The following is an 11,382-nucleotide window of genomic DNA, read 5'->3' as shown; positions in this document are numbered from 1 at the left end:
AATCCTAATGGTCCTCCGATTAATCAAGAATTATTGAATGATCCAAACGACACGCCAATGTGAAACGCTATATTGGTTACACCAACAATGATAGCACCGGCTATTACACAACCACCAATTGAAGCAGATAATTAGAAGATCGAGGGTCACTTTTTCACGTTGATCAAGGATATATACTTTCATGGGTTGATAGATGAAAATCCGTTCGAACATATTCAACACTTTAATGATCTTTGTGATATTTACAAAACCAAAAATGTCACTTCACACTTTAATAAGCTAAGGGCATTCCCCTTCACACTTCAAGGAGACGCAAAAGCTTAGATGCGAAGTTTACCATTCGATTCCATAAGGTCTTTTCAAGAATTAACAAACGAGTTTATCAATCATTTCTTTCCACCGTCAAAAGTAGAGCGGCTTAGAATGGAGATTAATGGGTTCACACAACAGGGTGATGACAGTTTGTACGATGCATGGGTATGATTCAAGAAGCTACTAAGAGCTTGCCCACCGCATGGTTTGACGAAGAAGGAGTATATCAACACATTCTATCGAGGTTGTAATATTTTAACGAAGCCATATCTTGATTCTTCGTCCGGTGGGGTATTTATGTACAAATCACCAAATGCGGCCGAAATTATGCTAGAAGATATCTCTGTCAACACATATGAATGTGCACCTTCACCGCGAGATTTAGCAAGGACGAATGTAGCACAAGTCGAGAGTGAAATGGGCAAGTGACGCTTGCAAGCTTGAACAATCAATTTCAAACATTTGGGAAAGAATTGAAGAAGATTCAACAAACGGTAGTTGCAATGCAAGTAGGTTATCAACGATGCGAGGGTCCACATCCCACAAAGAATTGTCCTCAAATTACTCAATGCAATCATGTTGATCTAGATGATATACCGATGAATTCGGATGCTCATGTGAATTACATGAGTAATCAAAACTATCAACGGGGAGGAACATCTAACCAAAGCTACTACAATCCTAATCAAAAACAAGTATCATTCACCAACCAAACCAATACACCACCCAGATTCACAAACCAAAACCTAAATCAAGGTTACAACAACTATAACCAAAATCGAAACAACAACTTCCAATACCAAAACCAACAACCTTACAACAATCAAGCAAATTCAAATTATCAAAACAACCAAGGTTATAGTCAATCACAAAATAACCAATGTTACTGTGATGACCCGGGAATTTCGACCAAATTTAAACTTAATCTTATATGATTTCGACACGATAAGCAAAGTCTATTAAACTGAGTCTCATAATGTCTGAACTACTTCCATGAATGCATTTGACTTCGACTATTCCTGACGATTCACGAACGATAGTTTGTAAATAAATGTAAATAAATATAAATGTAAGTACATATATAATAGTAATGGAAAATTATAAAATATAATTTCAACATTTAAAATTTAATATGAAAAAATAAGATATAAAATAATTAAGTTGGAAGTAAAATGAATTTATATATAAATACTTGATTTCTATATATATAATTATTACTATATGTATATTGTAATATATATATTAAAATATATAAAAATTTAATAGTTAATATAAATTTTTATGTAATGTATATAGTTAAAATTATATTGCATAATGCTAATATAATATATTTAATTATAATTATAGTTGTTGGCATAATATTGTTAATACTTCTAATAATAATATCAATACTAGCGTTATTATTATTATTTTAAATATAATCTAGAGATACGAATTTAATATAAATAAGTTATTATTGTATTATTATTACTAATATTATTATCATTATTAATAATAGTAGTATTATTATAAATAGTATTATTATTATTAATAATAATATTATTGTTGTAAATTTTGTAGTTATTATTATATATATACTAATTATTTATATTAGTGTTATTATTAATATTGATATTATTATCATTATTAGTATTTTATTATTATTATTAATATTAATGATATTATTTTAATAAATTAATCAGTATAAAATAAAACCAGATCCAGATATTACGCGTTATTTATTTATCATTATCTATATCTGTTTCATTATATAATCTTTTCTATCTCTCTGTGCTACTCGTGATACCAGACGACACCAATAATAATTTCACATAAAGCAAATCGATCATCCTTGATTCTCTGTTTCTATCATTCAATTACTTCCCTTATTATTATTAATTATCAGTTAAGTTTATCTGCATATGGTGAATTAAACAGAAAACAGAAGCAAACGGGTTCATTCCATCTGTTTTGATTCAATTTTATCAAAGGTTTGATTCGAATGAATTTTCAAATTCTATAAATACAATTGTGTTAGGAATCTCCTATCTAAACTCTCTGAAAGTTTTCAAATCTCAATTCAATGAATTGAAATCGAATTTCGAAGTCAAAGCTCAATTTCAAAAAGTCAACCCTGTGTTATTCGATCAAATTAATGTTTTATAGAACGTTTCTGTTGAATTAAATGATGGAGAAAGATTCTAATGATCAGTTTAAACACAATTCGTTGTATAGTCATTGGCTAAAACGTATCAAAACTCAAAATCAATTTTTTTTTCTTTTTCCTTGACAGCGTCGAACAGCTATAAGATGTTATTTTTTTTTTTTTTTTACTTTTCGTTTTCTAATAATACAAATAGGGATGTTGATTTGGTTAAAATTATTTTAAAGTATTAAAAGTCATTTTGGTGATGAATTAAATAGTTTGGCCGATTAACATGAAGAAGGAAGAAACAGGAAGGGTTCGAGTACAGATTATATTTTTTTAAATAGAGAAATTAAACAGAAAGACAGTAGACAGTGTAGCGGTTAAGTATGGTTGCGGGTGAGCGAGGGGTCTCGGGTTCGATCCCGGGCGAGAGCATATATTTTTTTTGATACTCTTTGTGAGGTAGTAATCTTTTTATTTTTTTCTTTGTTATTATTATTTCACAATTATTATTATCATTATTATTATTATGATTATTATTGTTATTGTTATTCTTAAGATTATAATTAGTATTATATGTATCATAATTGTTATTATTACTATTATCATAAATATAAGTACTTTATCTATTATTATTATTATTATTAATATTAAGATTATTATTATTATTATAAGTATTACTAGTAGTAGTATCAATTAGATTATTATCAATAATATCATTATGATTAAAATCATTATCACTGATATTAAAATTTATATTATGATAGTTATTATCTGTATGATTATAGTGATCGTTATTACTAAAGGTAACATTTTTATTAATAACAGTATTAGAACTATCATTTAACATTAATATTGGTATTATCATTAACATGACTATTAAAAACTCTGATAAAATCATCCTTAATATAAAATCACCAATTTTTATTAAAAATATTATTTTTATGAAAACTGACATTTTCATCATATCATTATTATCATTACTTTTATTGTTACTAACATTACTTTTATTATTATTATCAAAATTTCTTTTTTTAAACAAATAAATATTTTGTGCATAAAATATACTTAATACATATATTATAATTATATTAATATTTTACATAACTATATATATAAAACCTATTAATATTAATTATATAAATACGTACATATAACGAACTATTGATTTTTAATATAACACTAAACAATTATATATATAAATATATATAACTATATAAGTATTAATCATTATGAACATATATATATATACACAAATTAAACATTCATAATATATAAATTAAAGATATAAATATATATATATATATATATATATATATATATATATATATATATATTGTTCGACTACAATTATGTATATTAATAAATATACAAATGATATAGGTTCGTGAATCCGAGGCCAACCCTGCATTGTTCAATATTGTCATATGTATTTTTACTACAAAATACATTAGGTGAGTTTCATTTGCCCCTTTTACTCTTTACGTTTTTGGGCTGAGAATACATGCAAATGCTTTATTAACTGTTTTACAATATTTATATGCGTGAGTTTCATTACTCCCTTTTTAAATGCTTTCGCAATATATATTTTTTGGGACTGAGAATACATGCGCTGTTTTTATAACTGTTTTACGAAACAGACACAAGTAATTGAAACTACATTCTATGGTTGAATTATCGAAATCGAATATTCCCTTTTTTAGTCTGGTAATCTAAGAATTAGGGAACAGACACCCTAATTGACGCGAATCCAAAAGATAGATCTATCGGGCCCAACAAGCCCCATCCAAAGTACCGGATGCTTTAGTACTTCGAAATTTATATCATGTCCGAAGGAGGATCCCGGAATGATGGGGATATTCTTATATGTATATTGTGAATGTCGGTTACCAGGTGTTCAATCCATATGAATGATATTTTTGTCTCTATGCATGGGACGTATGTTTATGAGAAATGGAAATATGAAATCTTGTAGTCTATTAAAATTATGAAATGATTGTTTATGTTAAACTAATGAACTCACCAACCTTTTGGTTGACACTTTAAAGCATGTTTATTCTCAGGTATGAAAGAAATCTTCCGCTGTGCACTTACTCACTTTAAAGATATTACTTGGAGCCATTCATGACATATTTCAAAAGACGTTGCATTAGGGTCGTTGAGTTCATTAATATTATTATTAAGTCAATTATAGTTAGATATATTATGAAATAGTATGCATGCCGTCAACTTTCGTTGTAATGAAATATTGTCTTTTCAAAAACTAATGAAATGTTTGTAAAATGTAACATATAGAGGTCAAGTACCTCGCGATGTAATCAACTGTTGCGAATAGTTTATAATCGATATGGACTTCGTCCGGATGGATTAGGACGAGTTTCTACAGTTACAATCAACAACCTCAACAAAACAACCAACAATCCCAACCTTCGAAGAGCTTAGAAGAAATCATGCAAAACTACATCAAGAAGGTAGAATCAACCGAAGCTTTTTTAATTAAAGAGAATGAATTCTAAAAGCAACAAATCTGAAACCAATAATCCTCATTCCAAAACCTTGAGAGTGCCATTGGCCGACTTTCAACCCAAGTTGCCGAAAGACCACAAGGAACTTTACCTTCAAACACTCAAGTCAACCCGATTAACAATTACAATAATAACCGTCAACACAATCAAAACCAACAACATAACAACTCAAGAGTGATTCCTATCGAAAGCACCAACCAAAACCCTAATAACCCAAACCAAAATGAAATGTCAATGCCATAACCACTCGAAGCGATTTAACCACTAAAGGGGTCGAAGATCCTCAACCACAACCCTTTATAACCCATGAACTACTACAAAGTTTTATTGAAGAGGATATCGGGGTTAGTAAGGAGAAGGGTAAAGAAAAGGTCAACTCAATCGAGGGTACGGGTAATGATGAATCGGGTAAGAAAAAGGGTGATGAGTGTTCAAAGATTACGAGACCGGTGCCATATCCAAAAGCTTTAAAGAAGGACAAGTTGGCAGCTCAATACAAAAAGTTTCAAGAAATGATGAAAAACGTCTCGGTTAACCTACCTATCACCGATGTGCTTAAAGGAATGCCGAATTACGGTCAGTTCATCAAGGAGCTGATATCTCAAAGGGGTAAATATCATGACGAAACATCTTTCTTTATCGAAGAGGAGTGCAACAAGATTCTTGCATCAAGGCCAACGATTCCTAAGAAGTTAGGAGATCCGGGAAAATTTGTTTTCCCTTGTAAGTTCGGTGACTCAGAAGTGTTCAATGCACTAGACGACTTGGGTGCAAGCATTAACCTAATGCCCCATTCACTTTACGAGAGGCTTGGTCTTGGACCTCTTAAACTGTGACGACCCGAAAATTTCCGACTAAATTTAAACTTTATCTTTATATTATTCTGACACGATAAGCAATGTTTGTTAAGTTAAATCTCAAGGATTTTAAACTATGTTTATACATTCATTTAAACCTCGACCAAATTCCAATGATTCACTAACCATTAAATGAACATATATGAATATGTATGTATATGTGTATATGTTATAAATTGAAAATGTCAACAAAGTATTTAAAAGTATAATGCTTTATATGAACGTATTTGTTTCAATATGATTATCGACGAAATTAAAAAAATATATATTAAATGATTGAATTATCAGAAACATTGAATTATGATTACAAGTCTCTGTTGAGAGGTCCACTATGATTTGAGAAATCTATTCCTCTTAACGATATTCGGAATAATTTGTAAAGTTATTTATAAATAAAAATAAAAAGTGTCATTTACGAAAGTTAGACAAAAGCTAGTGGAGAATTGGTTTCCATAATATTCTATTAATCTATTTTCAAACGTACAAAAACGTTTTCAGTTTAAAAAAAACTTTATTATTAAACTTTTATAAATATCTAGAATCACTTTTGACAACTCATTACTTAACCAGTATAATAAATATAACGATATTTATATTTTATTTCATTAAATATATATAACGATTTAAATTAATATTATATATATTTATACGCGTATTATACATACATAGTTTTTATACTTTTACTATACTTTAACTTTACCTTTACTTTACTTTTACTTTACTTTAACTTTAATAATTCACTTTAATAATTCATACTTTAATAATTCACTTTAATAATTCATACTTTAATAATTCACTTTAATAATTCATACTTTAATAATTCACTTTAATAATTCATACTTTAATAATTTACTTTAATAATTCAAAAATCTATTATAAATAGAATTCAATAGGTTTCATTATTTTATAGAAACTTGAAAATATATTTCTCTAAACTCTCTCAATCGATTTACATATATATATATATATATATTTGCTCTGTATTATTTCAAGATATTATTAGTATACATAAAATATTACGACGGAGTGATGTCCGAGTGATTTCAAAATAGTTTTTTTGATTGAGTCGAAGCTAAGGAAATTATGGGTTATAGCTATGGAAGTGATGGGTATGGTTCATGGGTATGCTCGTGAGGTCAATCTAGTGTTTATCATCTCCGTTGCGTCTACGTACTTTCCTGCAATATTGAATCTCAATATTGATACGTGAGCACTCATAACTTAACTTTTATATATCAATAGTGTATCCCTGACTAGTGCTCGAGTATATAGGATTATGCATGCTTGTACATTCGATATTGTCCTTAGATAGGTTTGTTGAATCCTGAATTAGATACATATGCTACTGAGATAGGGTATATGATATGCATGTCATTGGAAAGCTGGCGAAAAATTAAGAACTTTTCATTTAGATATCGAATGGTGTCGATGAACGGATTTGAAGTTATAGTCAACTGAATTTTAGTATTATTGTTAAAATGATTATTATTACTATCGTCGTTATTATTTTAATAGAAATATCATTGTTATTATAAAATATCATTATTACTATTATGTTAGTATTATCATTTTATCATAATAACATTTTTAGTAAATATAAATATTTTTTTTTTTTATAGAATAATAATTATTATTATTACAAAATAATACAACTTTTACTTATTATTATTATGATCAATATTATTTTATCAAATAAATAGGGGATACAAAGATATTTTTCACCACGCGTAATATAATTACATTAATAATACTTACCACTATAGTTTTAAGATATTAAGTGAACTTTATAAATTTTACTACTTAAGATATATAAAAGTATATTTTATCATATATAAACGTTAATATAAATTTTTATTAATAAATGACTTTTATTATTATAAAATCTAATAAATATATTTAAATATATAAAACGACTATAGTTAAGTTATATAATAAACACGTATAAATTTTAGAAGTCATTTTGGGTCAAGTTGACTTTTGTTGACTTTTGCATATTAGTCTCGAGCATTAGGATTGTGGTACACTATGACTTGACCAAAAATTGTTAGACAAATATTGACCAACATATAAATATATATAACTAATATAGGTTCGTGAATCCGAGGCCAACCTTGCACTTGTTAAATGACGTTATATGTATTTTTACTACGAAATACAGTATGGTGAGTTTCATTTGCTCCCTTTTTATATATATTTTTGGGCTGAGAATACATGCGCTGATTTATAAATGTTTTACGAAATAGGCACAAGTACTAAAACTAATTCTATGTGGGTTTAAACCAGAAATATACCCTTAGCTTGGTAACATTAAACTACTTGTCTATGTACGGTAGGCGCGAATCCTAAAGATAGATCTATTGGGCCTGACAAACCCCATCCTAACTATGGGATGCTTTAGTACTTCGAGGTTATTTTAAACACACCTGATCTGGTGTACTTCAGAGGGTAAAACATGAACGTTAAGGCTTGTTACCGGGTGCCTACAACTTATAGAATAATTTTATACACTTGCGAGTGTACATATATTTATAAACGGAAATCTTGTGGTCTATTAATATATTGAAATGATTGTTATGATAAACCTATGAACTCACCAACCTTTTGGTTGACACTTTAAAGCATGTTTATTCTCAGGTATTAAAGAAATCTTTCGCTGTGCATTAACTCATTTTAAGGATATTACTTGGTGTCATTCATGGCATATTTTGAAAGACGTTGCATTCAAGTCATTGAGTTCATCAAGATTATTATTAAGTCAATTATAGTTGGATGTATTATGAAATGGTGTGCATACCGTCAATTTTTGTTGTAAAGAAAGTTTGTCTTTTAAAAACGAATGCAATGTTTGTAAAATGTATCATATAGAGGTCAAATACCTCGCGATGTAATCAACTATTGTGAATCGTTTATAATGTATATGAACGGGTCCTTTCAGTTGGTATCAGAGCGGTGGTCTTAGCGAACCAGGTCTGCATTAGTGTGTCTAACTGATAGTCGTTAGGATGCATTAGTGAGTCTGGACTTCGACCGTGTCTGCATTTCAAAAGTTGTGCTCATCATTCTTGTCGGAAATTACCTGCTTATCATTCTTAGTCTAGACACATCTTATTGCATTGATTTCTATGAATAGTGTATAGACAAAATTCATATCTTAGCGTATCTGCTAATTCATATCTTAGCGTATCTGTTACTGTAAACTTTGCCTGACATATTCCGTAAATTCCTCCGTAATCTACGAAACCTTTTGCTCTATATAATTAGAATACCACCCGATAGCCGGAAAATCATTTCATATCCAAAAATTCTTTATTCAATCGTACGAAATGGAATTTGTCATTAGTTCAAGTCCCTCGGATTCCGAAATGGAATCCCACTCAAGTTCCGAAAGCAGTGTGACCGGAATGGATCAACCAATTAGTCATCATCTATTCTGGATGAATTAGGGATGGGTTCGTAGCCTCCTTAATCATTGGAGACAAGAAGAAGGTGATCCCTTCCATCCACCACATTGCCCTCTTGGCGAAGAACCTGAAGCACTTACCGGCGAACCTATCCGAAACACCATTTTCTCTCTTATTTCTAGAGTATCTCGTCACGATTACATACTACACCAAATTCTAGATTTTATTTATCCGCTCGTCCGAACCGACAATCACCCCGGTGTAATAGAAGAAGTCAACGAGCTTCGCGCTCGGGTAGTGGCTTTGGAGAATATGGTGCAAAGGTTACAAACACCAGCAGCAGCACCAGCAGCATAAACAGTACCACCATCAGCAACACCAACAGTACCATTACCACCACCAACAACAACCGCATCGCAAACCTCAACTTCACAATCTGTCCCATGAGCATCGACGTCATACGCCCTGTAGATACTAAGGAATACCACAACGATGAAGTATTGATTCATAACTTCATTGGGAAAACATTCTACGAAGATTATGTAATTTCTAAAGTTTAAAAATTATCTATCCTAGCCTTAACCATAAATCAAGTGAGTTTAATTTAATATTAACTCATTAAATCTATATTACATCTGAAGAAATATACACATATATTTCCATAAAGACTGTAATAAAATTCTTTTGTACAAAATATTAATTGTGACATTTTTTTTTAACGGGTAGTTAATACCCGAGAGATATATAAATTCACAATTAATATGTTACATTCTTCGAATCTGATTCAGCAAATCATCCATTATACTCCCTACTTTCACAACAATATACATTCTTTTATAGAAATCAAAACAACCATACTCATTCAAAAATCTAATTACATATTCTGATTTTGAAATCGCCGAATTCAATTCAAGTTATAAACGATATCATCACTCTTAGATTCTTACATCTTTCAAAGCTATACTTTAACTTCAAAACTATGTTAGAACATCGTATGTATATTAACGATTATAATCTGTGTTCAAGCCCTTCGAAATACCTGAAGACACTTCAAATAATGAACAATCGAGATGATGATCCAACCACATGTTATCCACAGTTACGTACCTGAAAAACTCTTGAAACCAAAGTCATAATTTAACATGTATCCATGTCAGACCTTTTGGCATTTACTAGCTAAAATAACTTTTCAATCCCTTCGAAAAATATACGATTTTGTCACAGCTCCAGCAAACCAACTTCAATTGTTCATTCAAATAAGCCTTATTATAATGATTACCCCTTCATCATTATTACCGGGGAACCTTTCATATCTCGCCACATTAGCAGTAAACTTATTAACAACTTCATTGATCTTTGACTTTCTGAAAAATCTTTATATTTATCAAAATCCCATCATTTACTCATCTGCATCTTGTAACGAGAATTGCCATATGAATCATCAGAAATTAGCAATCAGTATTTTGAAATCTCGCAGCATGTCTACGCCAACAATTATATGTGTCTATCTTCTGGACTTATATACTTTGAATGTGAAGTTTCTGAAAAACACCTTAAACTGCGAACTAGTTCTCGAAATACTGATGAAACATCAAAAACTGTAAACGATCTTAACAGTAAAAAGTTTGATGACAAAGAATAGTAAGGTGGAAAAGCTGAGAAAAAGAGAAGGTTTGAAACTGGAAAACGGATTGAACAGACTATGAAGGAGGCTGTGGACAAATCACAAAGACTAAATCTGCCTTCAAAGAATCCAAATGATTCAGTGCCTGCTAAAGTCATTAACGAATACCTTACTCTTTATTCTAAACCTTTACAGACAAATCTTCATCATCATCCATCAATATTAGAAATTCTAAGATATTATCATATCTTTCATTATAAATATCCGCGATATTTCTGAAGATATTTTCACAACTAATCTTATCTGAAGTCATTTATCTCTTTGCGCTATCAGTGTTACATCATATAAGAAACTATTAGTTTCTATATTCTATAAACTTTCGAGTTTAAATTATGAATGTTTTGAAGTAGTGTTGGGAACTGAAGCATGAGTTAGTATAATATAATGACACTTGATCAATGTGATTATATTACAGTAAGTCATGCTGAGTTTCTAATGGGACATGACGATTCACAGACCATGCCGTCATCATGTT

General features: G+C 29.8%; 1 non-coding gene across 1 annotated transcript; it reads right to left on the bottom strand.

Moving 5' to 3' along the window:
- Positions 1–414: 414 nt before the first annotated feature.
- On the bottom strand, positions 415–521 carry LOC139886708 (small nucleolar RNA R71). The gene has a single exon (XR_011772581.1). It is a non-coding gene; the product is annotated as a small nucleolar RNA R71 (small nucleolar RNA).
- Positions 522–11,382: the final 10,861 nt, after the last annotated feature.

The sequence above is a fragment of the Rutidosis leptorrhynchoides genome, chromosome 1, assembly GCF_046630445.1.
Source record: "Rutidosis leptorrhynchoides isolate AG116_Rl617_1_P2 chromosome 1, CSIRO_AGI_Rlap_v1, whole genome shotgun sequence".
NCBI lineage: Eukaryota > Viridiplantae > Streptophyta > Magnoliopsida > Asterales > Asteraceae > Rutidosis > Rutidosis leptorrhynchoides.
This window is presented reverse-complemented; position numbering and strand designations above follow the sequence as displayed.